The sequence below is a fragment of the Amia ocellicauda genome, chromosome 6 (genome assembly GCF_036373705.1).
Source record: "Amia ocellicauda isolate fAmiCal2 chromosome 6, fAmiCal2.hap1, whole genome shotgun sequence".
Taxonomy (NCBI): domain Eukaryota; kingdom Metazoa; phylum Chordata; class Actinopteri; order Amiiformes; family Amiidae; genus Amia; species Amia ocellicauda.
The window spans coordinates 3,225,778-3,240,883 of NC_089855.1; positions in this window are offsets into that span (position 1 = coordinate 3,225,778).

The following is a 15,106-nucleotide window of genomic DNA, read 5'->3' on the forward strand; positions in this document are numbered from 1 at the left end:
AGGGCACTAGTGTCAACACTCGCTGCACAGACAGACCCTTCTTACGCGGCGCAGAAACACTGCCGCTTTCTCCGCCTGGGGGCCGATGGCAGCCAGGCCCATGCCCGGGCAGCGGCGAGGAGGGCTGGGGGGACGGCATCGCGCCCCAGACCTCGGGGAGAGATGGTGCCCAGCTCGGAGCAGGACCGGCCAGAGAGAGCCACTCAAACCGCACTTATTAATAGAGCAGCGCAGTTAGATCATCTTCAGCCCTGACCAAACACCCTCGACCTCAGGGACTCACAATAAGCCACAGTCAGCACACAAGCAGGCATGTGTGCCCAGAGTGCCGTGACAGTGCACACCGCAAACATCACAGGGCCCTGTCAAGACCTTCAAGGAAAGTATAGCAGACCGAGTCGGTGATTTATTTTGGTCCGAAAGCACGGGTAGAATCTGGAGAAATGTTCCACAGCTGACACACGGTACACTGCCGACGATGTTTAACAACACGAGAAGAGATTCAATTAATTACGTCTGACACAAGACTATTAGTTTAGTTCCAGTTGTGATTTTACCCTCACAATGAAGCAATAGTGGTGTGTGTTAATGCATTGAACAGATGAACTTGTAAAACATTATAGGGTGTGAGTGTGTGTGAGAGAGAGAGTGTGTGTGTGTGTGTGAGTGTGTTTCAATTCAAAGTGGATTAATACTGTGTTCTGAAACCACTGTGATCATTTCTGTGTAGGTCTCTCTCCTTCTTTCTCTCCTTCTCTCTCTATCTCTCTCTCTGTCTGTCTAGTAATCTTTCCAAAGTCTAATCTTCAGCAGGGAACTCCATATATATATATATATATATATATATATATATATATAACATATTTGAACCTGTAATCAATGGGAGCCACCTCTTTCAGAGTGTAGGACATTCACGCAGCCTCAGCTGCTCAGTGAAGGGTGTGAGGGGCCCGGGGGGGCAACAGCGCAGGCAGGAGCTGGCAGTCCGGTGTTCAGGGCAGCAGGTGAGGCAGGGCTGGCCGGTAACCACGTGCTCTGTGCCGGGAACTGCCGTGGCTGAGCTCAGCGCCCGTCAGGGACTCCATCCAAGAAAATCTTTTATGATTTCGTGAAGGCACAGCTGGCAGGCCTGGTGCTAATGTGTTTGAAAGGTGCGGCGCTGCGCTCCAGGAGAGGCACACGGGCTCTTGACCAGTAGGGGGGCAGAGGGACCCTGCCGGAGTGTCCAGTGAGTCACATGCCCAGGGGCCAGTCCAGGAGAAATACAGGTATAATGGGGACGTCACCCCTCAGCTTGGAAGAGTGCAAACATGTGTCTCAGTGACTGGGAAATGCAGTGTCCTGTAGTGCATTGCTGTGTAGTGTAGTGTAGTGTGGTGTAGTGTAGTGTTGTGTTGTTCAGTATAATGTAGTGTAGTGTAGTGTAGTGTAGTGCAGTATAATGTAGTGTACTGTAGTGTAGTGCACTCTAGTGTAGTGCAGTGCAGTGCATTGTAGTGTAGTGCAGTGTAGTGCAGTGTAGTGTAGTGCAGTATAATGTAGTGTAGTGTAGTGTAGTGTAGTGCAGTATAGTGCAGTATAATGTAGTGTAGTGCAGTATAGTGCAGTATAGTGTAGTGTAGTGCAGTGACGTGCAGTGTAGTGCAGTGACGTGCAGTGTAGTGTAGTGTAGTGCAGTGTAGTGCAGTGTAGTGTAGTGCAGTGTAGTGCAGTGACGTGCAGTGTAGTGCAGTGACGTGCAGTGTAGTGTAGTGTAGTGCAGTATAGTGTAGTGTAGTGTACTGTAGTGCAGTGATGTGCAGTGCAGTATAGTGCAGTGTAGTGCAGTGACGTGCAGTGACGTGCAGTGTAGTGTACTGTAGTGCAGTGACGTGCAGTGCAGTATAGTGCAGTGTAGTGCAGTGTAGTGCAGTGACGTGCAGTGTAGTGTAGTGTAGTGCAGTGACGTGCAGTGCAGTATAATGCAGTGTAGTGCAGTGACGTGCAGTGCAGTATAGTGTAGTGTAGTGTAGTGCAGTGACGTGCAGTGTAGTGTAGTGCAGTGACGTGCAGTGACGTGCAGTGCAGTATAGTGTAGTGTAGTGCAGTGTAGTGCAGTGACGTGCAGTGCAGTGACGTGCAGTGTAGTGTAGTGTAGTGCAGTGTAGTGTACTGTAGTGCAGTGACGTGCAGTGCAGTATAGTGCAGTGTAGTGCAGTGACGTGCAGTGCAGTATAGTGTAGTGTAGTGCAGTGTAGTGCAGTGACGTGCAGTGCAGTGTAGTGTAGTGCAGTGACGTGCAGTGTAGTGTAGTGTAGTGCAGTGACGTGCAGTGACGTGCAGTGCAGTATAGTGTAGTGTAGTGCAGTGCAGTGTAGTGTAGTGTAATGTAGTGTAGTGCAGTGACGTGCAGTGACGTGCAGTGTAGTGCAGTGTAGTGCAGTATAGTGTAGTGCAGTGTAGTGCAGTGTAGTGCAGTGTAGTGCAGTGACGTGCAGTGTAGTGTAGTGTAGTGCAGTGACGTGCAGTATTGTGCAGTGTAGTGCAGTGACGTGCAGTGCAGTGACGTGCAGTGCAGTATAGTGTAGTGCAGTGATGTGCAGTGTAGTGTAGTGCAGTGATGTGCAGTGACGTGCAGTGTAGTGCAGTGCAGTGTAGTGCAGTGCAGTGTACTGCAGTGACGTGCAGTGCTGTGACGTGCAGTGATGTGCAGTGCAGTATAGTGTAGTGTTGTGTTGTGTTGTGTAGTTTAATGTAGTATAGTGTAGTGCAGTGCAGTATAGTGTAGTGTAGTGTAGTGTAGTGCAGTTTCATGTAGTATAGTGTAGTGCAGTGCAGTGCAGTTTAATGTAGTGTAGTCCTGTGCAGTTTAATGTAGTATAGTGTAGTGCAGTGCAGTATAGTGTAGTGTAGCACCGTTTAATGTAGTATAGTGCAGTGTAGTGTAGTGTAGTGTTGTGCAGTTTAATGCAGTATAGTGTAGTGCAGTGCAGTATAGTGTAGTGTATTGTAGTGCAGTATAGTGTAGTGTAGTCTAGTGCAGTGATGTGCAGTGCAGTGTAGTGTAGTGTAGTGAAGTGCAGTTTAATGTAGTGTAGTGTAGTGCAGTGTAGTGTAGTGTAGTGTAGTGTAGTGCAGTGTAGTATAGTGTAGTGTAGTGCAGTGACGTGCAGTGCAGTATAGTGTAGTGTAGTGCAGTGCAGTGCAGTGTAGTGTAGTGTAGTGTAGTGCAGTGACATGCAGTGCAGTATAGTGTAGTGTAGTGCAGTGTAGGGTAGTGCAGTGACGTGCAGTGCAGTATAGTGTAGTGTAGTGTAGTGCAGTGTAATGTAGTGTAGTGTAGTGTAGTGTAGTGCAGTGACGTGCAGTGCAGTATAGTGTAATGTAGTGTAGTGTAGTGTAGTGCAGTGACGTGCAGTGCAGTATAGTGTAGTGTAGTGTAGTGCAGTGACGTAGAGTGCAGTATAGTGTAATGTAGTGTAGTGTAGTGTAGTGCAGTGACATGCAGTGCAGTATAGTGTAGTGTAGTGCAGTGTAGGGTAGTGCAGTTTAATGTAGTGTAGTGTTGTGTAGTTGAATGTAGTATAGTGTAGTGCAGTGCAGTGCAGTGCAGTGCAGTGCAGTGTAATGTAGTGCAGTGTAGTGTAGTGCAGTGACGTGCAGTGCAGTATAGTGTAATGTAGTGTAGTGTAGTGTAGTGCAGTGACGTGCAGTGCAGTATAGTGTTGTGTAGTATAGTGTAGTGTTGTGTAGTGCAGTGCAGTGTAGTGTAGTGCAGTGACGTGCAGTGCAGTATAGTGTAATGTAGTGTCGTGTAGTGTAGTGCAGTGACGTGCAGTGCAGTATAGTGTTGTGTAGTATAGTGTAGTGTAGTGCAGTGACGTGCAGTGCAGTATAGTGTAGTGTTGTGTAGTGTTGTGTAGTGTAGTGTAGTGTAGTGCAGTGACGTAGAGTGCAGTACAGTGTAGTGTAGTGCAGTATAGGGTAGTGCAGTTTAATGTAGTGTAGTGTTGTGTAGTTGAATGTAGTATAGTGTAGTGCAGTGCAGTGCAGTGCAGTGTAATGTAGTGTAGTGTAGTGCAGTGACGTGCAGTGCAGTATAGTGTTGTGTAGTATAGTGTAGTGTTGTGTAGTGCAGTGCAGTGTAGTGTAGTGCAGTGACGTGCAGTGCAGTATAGTGTAATGTAGTGTCGTGTAGTGTAGTGCAGTGACGTGCAGTGCAGTATAGTGTAATGTAGTGTAGTGTAGTGTAGTGCAGTGACGTGCAGTGCAGTATAGTGTAGTGTTGTGTAGTGTAGTGTTGTGTTGTGTAGTGTTGTGTAGTGTAGTGTAGTGTAGTGCAGTGACGTAGAGTGCAGTATAGTGTAGTGTAGTGCAGTATAGGGTAGTGCAGTTTAATGTAGTGTAGTGTTGTGTAGTTGAATGTAGTATAGTGTAGTGCAGTGCAGTGTAATGTAGTGTAGTGTAGTGCAGTGACGTGCAGTGCAGTATAGTGTAGTGTAGTATTGTGTAGTGTAGTGTAGTGCAGTGCAGTGCAGTGTAGTGTAGTGCAGTGACGTGCAGTGCAGTATAGTGTAATGTAGTGTAGTGTAGTGTAGTGCAGTGACGTGCAGTGCAGTATAGTGTAATGTAGTGTAGTGTAGTGCAGTACCGTGCAGTGCAGTATAGTGTAGTGTAGTGTAGTGTTGTGTAGTGTAGTGTAGTGTAATGTAGTGTATTGCAGTGTAGTGTAGTGACATGCAGTGCAGTATAGTGTAGTGTAGTGCAGTGTAGGGTAGTGCAGTTTAATGTAGTGTAGTGTTGTGTAGTTGAATGTAGTATAGTGTAGTGTAGTGCAGTGCAGTATATTGTAGTGTAGTGTAGTCATCACTTGGATGTAGGTGCCTGTGATGCTGAGATAAATCAACCGGTTCAACCTGTTCTCGTGTCATCATGGTGTGTGTGTATATTTGTGTGTTTCTGTGAGTGTGCTGCTGCTGAGAGCCTGGGAGCTGATTGGCTCGTCCCCCTCAGTGAGCTGCTCCCTCAGTCGATGAGCCCGGCCTTCATCCCCTCCACTGACACGTCCAGCCAGGAGTCTGTCAGGTGCTCTTCATCATTCCTCATTAATTTGATTTGATTTTGATTGAGCAGTGCTTTAATCCTGGCCTCGGCATCCTTCCTCCCATGGAAAGGAGTGGGGAAGACTTACTGTATTTCCACTCCCGCAGGAAATCCTGGTCTTGACGTGAGCAGAGCATCAGCAAGACACACACACAACTGGGCCGTTGACAAGCCCAGTGGGATGACCCAAACAGAAGACTCAAATATACATCACATAAATGGCATCCTGTATGTAACATATATGAGGCTTCTGTTTGGGACCATTGTGTTTGGATTTGTTTTGCATTTTGTCAAAGGAAAGCAGCATTTTATTGCATAGTTCTACAAAAGCAACACAACAAATAAACTTTTTATGTCGGAGCTCAGAAGTACAGAATATTTTCAAGAACACAAGTGCAGAATTGACCTTTTGCATTGTGGATGAAGCAGAGACTCATATGTATTTTGGGATCAACGTGCAGTACTACGTGCAGGTACAGAAAAGTAATGCAAGTCTTTCTTTGTGTAGTAGATATGAGTAATGAAACATACGGGAAGAAATTATGCCTGGTTTCCAGTAACTGCAAGAAACAGTAATGTGTAAAATTTGTAAAAAACACAATGTCTTTGTTTGTAGCTCAAGTGATAGATTAGAGTAAAAGAGCCTAAAGTTAGGATGCAGTTTTGGATTGAAACACACAGTGGAGGATGGGGGTTTTAATGGTCCAGCAACTCATGGGCAATTCATCACACTTGACAAACGCACTTATTGAGAGAAATTGACAGCATATTGTGATTGTAAGTTTCACCTAACAGGAAGTCACATCTTACAGGAAGCCAATGTGTGAGAGGCACTTCATTTATTTACATTTTCCTGTCTTCAATTTTATTGTTGTTAGTTTTCATTACTTGTATTTTTATTGTTTCTCTCTCCCGGGCCAACTTCATGGTTCCTTGGTAACACCAGCGCCATGTTGCCCGTCTGCTACCAGCAAAAACGCCAGCGAGACGTGAAATGCCTTCATGTGTATCTTGAGTTTAAACGCCTGCTGCGACTCACGCACTGATAAAATACAAAGGCACGGGAAAGGAAGAAAATAAACGTACACAGAAGAAGAAAAGGGCCTTGTTTATGCTGGGATACGGCTGATATGAAGCCCGTGATGCGTGCCATCACCAGTGGCACTATTTACACAAGCCTGCGAAGTCAAGCAAGGAGGGATGTCAGGACGGAGGCGGTTGCTTTCCGAGTGGGTCTGGTAATGCGATCACCGGGAACCACCCACCGATCGGCAGCGCACACTGGTGCCATTGAGTTAGGGGGCCTGAGCTGTGTGCCGGCGGCCCTGCAGAGGGAGCGGAAAGCCCCTCGCCTCCACAGAGCAGACAGCTGCTGTGGAAAAACCATCGCTGCAGGAAGAAAAATGTGTTAATTAAACACATGAAAAACAAAAACTGTAAACAGCAAACAGAGGTTACTGGATGATGAGTGCGAACAGATCGTGCAGCCCAGAGATGAGGCTGTGCTTGCCTGACCTAAATACGACGATCCAGGATCTCCCCGCTGGTTCGCCGTGAACCTTCAGTGCAGCCGCTCTGGGACCGTGAACCACACGCTCGGCACACAGAACCTTCAGCCCTTCCAGACCCCGATAATACTGCTTTCTCTGTGCCTGTGCCGGTCTGTGCCAGATCCCAGACCCTGTTACACTTTGATGACTGGTTCCCCGTCCTGGCACAGGCGGTTTCTCTTTGGAAAAGTACCAACGAGGTGAATCTGGCATGATGTAATCACTCAGATGCCCCCATGGAAATGTTAGTGCACCCAACCTGAGCCACTGCAAAATTAAAGGTTTATCTCTGACTCATCTTTTCCCGACAATGTCTCCCTCCTGCTCGCAGACCCATCTCCGGAATACAGCCAGGTCTCTGAAACGCCAATAACATCACAATTCATAGACTGCGAATCGGCAGCTCGATGTTTAATATTTTACTGTTAATATTTCTTAAGAGCCTGAGACCTTCAGAGTTATATCATTCCCAGGTGCGCTCTTCCCATCAGTCATTACGATGGTCTGTGTTTAATATGAACACAGGCTGCCGATGGAAGCTTTGATTCCTCCTGCACTGACCTAATAACAGCTCAGGCACGTGGCCCGGTGTTGATTTGGTCTCTGGAGTCCAAATATCCTTCAATGAAATCTCTATTCTAATTACTACTCAGATCTTGATGGAAAAATGGCCTCTTGGGCTAATATGGCTGCTTCCACCGTCGACTGGAGAGACAATGCGCATCATCTGAGTTTGCAGGACCTTGAAAACAATTGCGATTGTTTCCTTGGCCTTCAACGGGTCCGCCCTGCTAATCGGAGGGGTGAGAGGAGCTGCAGACCCTGATCAGGAAGAGATGTTGTGCACAAAGACAGGCAGGTTTTTATTTGGGGGGAGTGCTGCACATCTGGACTGCTGATTGTTTCCAGATGTGGGGCTCCAGCAGCCAGCTCCTCACGAGCGCAGAGTGGAAACAGCTGCCCGGCTGCAGGACGGGCCGGCGGGGTGGGAGAGGGGGCACGGGAGCGGGCCAGGCTCCCCCTGGGTGGGTGAAGACGGTGCCGTCGAGCCCAGGAGCTTGGACCTCTCCAGGCACAGGGGCCACGGAGGCAGGAGGCTCTGAACTGGAGTGAGCATGACAGGCCCAGGACTCGACCCAGAAATCTTCTGTTGCCTCTGTTATCAAAGAAGCAAAACGCAAACAGGCTTTGGCAAAACCAAGTTTTTGAAAATAAAAGAGACAGAAGAGACAGAAGGAGGCCCCCGACTGCAGGAGAGATGGGTGGGTCTGAACTCTCCCACACTAAAGCAGGGCAGGATTATTTGAAAAGAATTAGGGAGTTAAGGAGTCTAGACTTAGTTTTCTCTCCCACACGTGAATGTAAAGCTGAAAAATAAAACACCAAAAAACGGAATTACTATTATAATGAAGCCTGTGTTTATCTTGTCCATCTTGGCTGTATGAGAGGAGACCTGATGAAGGACTGCCAGACACGGGGACGCATCCATCTGTCTCCGAGGAATCTCTTTGTCTCTTTCTTGTCTGGCTTTTCATTCATCGTGTATTGGTTGTTGTTGTTGTTGTTGTTGTTGTTGTTGTTCTCTGTGCCTTGCATGCTTGTTTTTAGGGTGATGTTTTATTCATTTCTTGCTTTATGACTTACAGCTCGTCCAGAAGGCGAGAGGGTGGTCCTGAAAGGTGCTTTGTGCAGCAAGGGCGGGTCGGTGGTCTCCTGTGTGGTATCAGGCAGACTGACCTCAGAGAGCCACACACCAGCCCCACACCACAGAGCCAAACAACGCATTTATTACTGTATTCAATAAAACCTATTTGAAGAGTGGGAAACCTCTAAAGACTGTAGCACGTCTGACTCTGAGCTGCGTCCCGGGGGTGGGGGGTGGGGGGGGAGGCAGCAGACAGGCTGCGTCTCAAACACGTCTCAACACACCACCGCGCACTTACTCAAACACTGCTCGCCTAACAGGGGACAAATATAAATCAGGTCGGCCCTCGTGCAGTTTGTTTAAGCACTCCTGAGGTCTGGGGAGACTGGAATCACCCCGTGCGTCGAGTAAACAGTGCTGTCTGGGGGTAGAGGAGCGTTTCCTGTACTGTTCTGAGCAGGAGCGGGTGAATCCCCGGGCCACACCGTGTGTGCGTGAATCGGACTCGGGTCACTGGGTCCTGCAGAGAAAGGGTTGTCTGCAGGGTTAACAGAACCAGGACCAAAGCACCGGTACATCCGTTAGTTTACAACACAGACGCACACCCACACACAGGGAGACAAACACACAGTGCAGACACAGAGCCACACCTGTAGACACATACTGCCACACACACACAAAAACCATCGTATATAAGGTATGTATACTGTACTAGACCATGGTTTACTAATGGCCCAGTACTGTAAATCACAGAGAAGGCCTGTTCAGGCATAGAAAACCACAAAAATGATACGTCAAAAGTGCAGAAATACCATGGTATATTCACCAGGGTAAACCTGCAGTTTGCCCCTGTCTCACTGTGCAGAGTTTACAACTGTAAACTGTGAGTCCTCACACCCTAACTCATTGTAACGACACTGTCGGCAGGAGGGAGAAAGAGAGAGTGAGAGGTGCAGATCAAAAGCGAGAGAGAGAATCATCAGTGAGTGGTTTTCATTTAACCTGCTATTCTGTGCTTCAGCAAAACAACATTATTTCCTGTTTGCAGATGTCTTTTTCAATCTGAATCTGACAGAGAGAGACAGAGAGAGAAAGAGAGAGAGAGAGAGAGAGAGAGAGAGAGAGAGAGAGAGAGAGAGAGAGAGAGAGAGAGAGAGATTAAATGATTTAATTGTATTGTTTACTCTGTTATAATTATTCAGGTTTCATTCAGATGCTTGGGCAATCCTGGAGCCCTGCTGTCCTGGCAGTGAAACTAAACTGGATGGAGCTGAATGGACAGATAGAGAGAGAGAGAGAGAGAGAGAGAGAGATAGGAGGGGGAGGAAGGAATATATATATATATATTTACTAGCTTAAAGTTTTATTTCCAGCGGGCCTCTGCCAGGGCCTGCTAATGTCTTTACAATTTGCAGCGAGGCGGTTCCAGGAGGAAATCGAGGATGGCTGTTACTGAGATCAGCTCTGCTCATATATATATAAATGAATGTCCGTCCAGCGGAGGAAGCGCAGTTCTCCATATCGGGGTCTGCTGAGGTGAGCGAGCGACCCGGTGACCGAGGCCCTGGGGTTTGAGGACGGGACCCAGACCTGAAAGCTGCTCTGAGGCAGGACTGACTCAGTGTGGACGACAGTGTCTGTCTGTCTGTCCCACAGTGTCTTCCCCACAGCTAATCCCCAGCCCCCAGCGCTGTGAAAAGAAAGCCCCTGCCCTCACCCAGCTCAGCTCAACTCACACATGTGCATTAGCACTGGGGGCACAATCACACATAGAGGAAAAGAGTGAGAGAGTGAGAGAGAGAGAGAGAGAGAGAGAGAGAGAGAGAGAGAGAGAGAGAGAGAGAGAAACCAATGAACAGAGGGAGGTTAGCAGGTTTACAGACTAAATTAAAGTTCTGTTTTTTCACACTGAGGCTCAGCTATATATATTTAAAGATACAGTAGATAGACCATCTTTAGCTTTAATTACTGAGATCACTCTGAATACCACGCAGCTGTGTCCAGCTTCTTCTTCTGACACCATGTGATAGTTTCTATTCATGCCATGTGTCGGGTGGACAAAATGACCGGAGTGACAGACTGCGAACCCAGCTCACTGCGAACCCAGCAGTGTTTTATAAGTCACTCAAAACCCATTCACCAGCAGCCTGCACTTGCGGTTTTGGTTGTGACTGTGATCCCCAGTGCGAGCGGTTTGAGCTCAGCGCAGACGCACTCGACGTGCTGTGGCAGAAGAGCGAGGAGGCTGAGGTCGAGCTCTCTGAATTGCCTCTGCTTTATCGGGGCTGGGGATCAGAGGGCTGTGAACTGCGCTGCTGCTGCAGCAGACAGGAGATATGGGGTCTTCAGAAGCCGGTGTGGGTTTTGCTGAGCTGCCTTTGCTGCGCCTGAGGGCCTAATCTGATACAGAGCTGTGCTGACTGTGAGAAGCGAGTGAGTAAAACAGTAGTATAACAACAGGGTGTCTGTGGAGACAGAATTAAAGGGGCTCCTTCGCTGAGCCGTTCGGCGGCTCACACTGGTTGTCTCTGCGTACCTGGCGGCCTGCCTGCCTGTCACACAGCCTCTTTGTTCTCCCTTGTCTGCACACATACACACACACACAGGCTCACACACAACACAACCACTCACATCTCACAGACACACTCTCACACATACACACACACACTCAAATACTCACACACACAAACACAAACACCCCCACTCTCTCTCACACACACACACACACACACAAACATGCAAACACTAACATCTCACAGACACACACTCACACACACACGCACACACGCACACACGCACAAACACACACACACAGACACACAAACACACACACACTCACACACACACAGGCTCACACTCACAAACACTTACATCTCACAGACACACTCTCTCACACACATGCACACACGCGCTCACACACACACAAACACTCAAATCTCACAGTTTACACACACACACTCAAATACTCACACACACAAACACAAACCCTCCCACTCTATCACACGCTCACACACACACAAACACTCTCAAACTCACACCCTCTCTCACACATACACAAAAACACAAATACTCGCAAACACACACACACACACACACTCGTTTACAGTGCTGTGAGATACACAGTTTCCTGCACTACGCAGCCGGTGCCTGTTCAACACAACTGAAAGACATCAGGCCGAGCCACGGCTGCTCGGTAAGTGTATCGTTGTCTTGCCCTTGCCTCTTCTACAGGCTGCCCACTGCCCGCTCCCTGTTCACAGCCAGTGAGTCTAATCTTCACAACCCACCTCACCCCCGAACCCCCAGCACCCATTCTCTGTTTCTAACCACATTGCCCCCCCACACTGAGCCTCAGGTGCTGGTTTCCATACTCACGGCCTCCCTCTGTCCGCCGCGTCCCTCTGGAAGCCGTGATCGGCCCTGGCGCTGCTGGCACCATGATTGTGACCCGCGCACTGAGACGCTGCCTGTGCGGACCTGGCTGTGTGCTGACTGGGGGCGGATGTGCAGCCCCTGCAGTGTGACACGCAGGGCCTACAGGATGTGGTTTCATGTGTGTCAGAAATTAGCCGTGCATGACTGCTTCACACGCTCACACAAACACGCACATGCTGGGGCTTAGTGTACAGTTTCAGAGTGCAGGGCCAGGCTGGCTGCTCACTGGCGCGCTCTGTATTGCGTTGCTGTTGTGGTTATTTTTGTCGTTTTTGTAGTTGTTTGCGCTCTCGTTTTCTTGCAAATAAATAAACGTGCTCGTTGTGCAAGACATTGAAGGTCACAGTGAGCACCCCGGGCTGTGCCGTCCTGCTGGAGGCTGTGTCACAGTAAGTGAGAAGACTGTAAATGCATGTCAGCATGTCTTGCTATGCTCTGTGTTGCTATGGCTGGAGGGACAGGCAGGGGTGCGCCGGGTGGCCAAGACAGCTAGGACTCTCTCCATTTCCCCGTCCCCAGGCTCCTAAATTATAACCCCCCAAGAAGAGAAAAGTAGCACTGGAAGATCCTCGGCTGCTGGAATCTCAGTGAGCCGCACCGCTCGAGCTGACCTGAACTGATGGAGAGGAAAAAGGCTCATGGACAGTAATTAGTCCATAGTTAACTTTAATTGCACTGCATGACTGGGCACTGTCCTGCTCCAGCAGAGCGGCTTGGTAATAGTTTGCATGTGTGCTGGCAGCAGCAGCAGGACAGGAGGAAGACTCGAACCTGCAGGTCGCAGCCTCACTCACACACAGCCCTGGCACACAGACAAGCTGTCCCCTGCACATGGACTGTCCCGGGGATGTGGCCACAGGGACACAGGACACTGCTTCATCGATGGCCGCAAACAGGGACCCTGGTCTAGACAAGCAGAGCTGTCAGTTTCTCTTGATGTGCAGATCAGAGAGAACAAAACCATTAAGATCAATAGAAAAATAGGACAATTTTTTTTAACATTGGATAAATACGGCTCTATTTCAATCTTTTACACATTTGTACCCTTGCCTGTGCTACCAGTCTGCAAAATGGGATTCCCAAAGGCCTGGAAGATGGTGTTTTATTAAGCCTGAGAGGTCAAGTTCTGCCAGGGTAACTCAACCACAAACCGCACAGATACTCAAACGCCTTTCAGTGCTGCTGGTTCTAACCCTGGCATGCCCGAGGTGTAGTCTTTGGTGTAGCTGATGGAAAAGTAACAGTCAGAGCAGAAGCCACAGGCAGTCCCCGGCACGGCCGCCCCGGTGCAACACAATGCTGGCTCTGAGACCGCCGGGATTTGGCCACTCCCTCAAACTCTGCTTCCCTTCTGTGGCATTCTGGGAGTATGGCCATGTGTCCCAGATGGATGCAATTATCTGAGCCCTGGGAGGCAATGCTGCCAATCACACAAACACATAAACTCACACACTGACACCGACACAGTGCCACATCAACACAGCGCTGCACAGGGAAGTAGACTCTGGGACACAGACACTGACAGCACAGGGAACTTGCACCCCAGCTCTTAGATGCGCAGTCTTTTGTTTTGATTTTTCGTCTCCCAGTTAATTTCTTTGCATATTCAAGCGAGCACAGTTTCATCCGTGCCGCTGCCCTGCCCCTGGAAAACATGCCGCCCTCCAGCACGCTCCCATCCCAAGCCTGATGTTTCCACCAGGACACAGAGTCTCAGGGACAGGGTCGGAACACAGAACCTGCGCAGGGCCCTGCGGGATGCCTGCCCCTCTGGGAACACCTATCACAGCGCAGACTCACCGCCAGCTGACTTCTGCTTCCATTTCTATTGTTTTCTTTAAAATGACAAGAGGCCTTGTTTAAACGCTTTGTTGCTTCGATTCAGATTGTTTTTACGTGCATGTACATGTTAAATGAAAGCATTGAAAGCATCTTTATAGTCTTAAAACATCCCCGTCGTGTTGGTGTTCTGGCTTGTTTACAACAACCCCATTAAAGCTATCTTAACAACATGATGATTTAATGAAGTGTTATTCTACAATTTAAATATTTAAACATTCACGTAATGCTTTATTTTGATAATAAAATGGAAGCGGAAGCCCTATGGGGATTAGTGTGCTCTTCACTGGGGTGAAGTCTGTAGTCAGTAGGAGCCACTGGGGGCCTAGAGGGAGAGCTCTTATATTTTGTTGTCCACCTCCTGCACCAGGAAGTCGAGCACAGCTGGCTCTGAGGTTCCTTTATTATGTGGGAGGAAAACACAGGATTCTGGCACCTTCTGCTCTCTGAAGTGTCGGCAGCTGGGGGACCTGCGGTGATGCCGACAGATATTATTTAGGTAGTCATGTCTCAGTTTCAGTGGGGGTGCTAGTAGAGGGGTTACACAGCATGAAAGGCAGCCAGCCAGCCCCCTCCTCTCTCTCTTTGTGTCTTCACAGAGATATCGATTGCCTGTCTTGCAGGGAACGTGCACAAATTTGGAAACACTTAAAGTGGTGAGTCTGTGAGCAACAGGTGCTGCACAACGCTGCTCTCATACAGTACACACTGACACTGCAAGCCCACGCGTACAGGGCAGTTCTGAGAAGAGAAGGGCACTTCTTTCAATGTGTCTATAGAATTGACTTAGAGCTGCGCGTTTATCCTCTGCACAGATGTGTACAAAACCTCAGTTACAAGATGGTTACTGTGTTAAAGGGTTAAACAAATCGCTGGATTTATTTTCAAACTTACAAGTATGGTAAAACATAATTAAAACAAACACAGCACTTGGCCTGGGGGGGTTTACTCTCTTCACAAGCAGGAAGGCAAGACCTAATTGACAGCAGTGCAAAGCAGGTATGAAACAAGTGATTGCTGACGTCTGAAACAAGACCGGAGGCTGTACTTTAGCAAAGGGGGCAATTATAATTTGAAATAGATTATTATTTATCCTTTCTTTGGTTCTGAAAACACCCGGGGTGTTTCACTGCATAATAGGCTGAGGGGAGTTAAATAAACTTGGGGAATGGAAGCTTATACTCTCTCTCCAATACCTTTGCCTTGTGCTCTGGCTCATCCATGTCCTCTTGTTGATCCAAACATACCGTTCATCTTCTACAGGGCTGCCTGTTGTGGCTGTATCATATCTGTGGTCAGGGACCAGCTTTTACATTCGTAAGTTAAATGAGCATTTGCCAAAGACTTTCCTTATCGGGTAGAATATATATTAAACCATGTTGCAAGTAATTATACGGACTTGAAAAGCCAAGAAAGGTAGGAAATTAAATGCTAAGACTGCCACCCTGCCGAAACCAGACGCACATTCAGATGGCCATGCCCAGGACAAGCACCAAGTGGGTTCAGATAGTAGTGTCTGTAGAGTCACCGCTGGGTTACCATGCAGATACTAGGC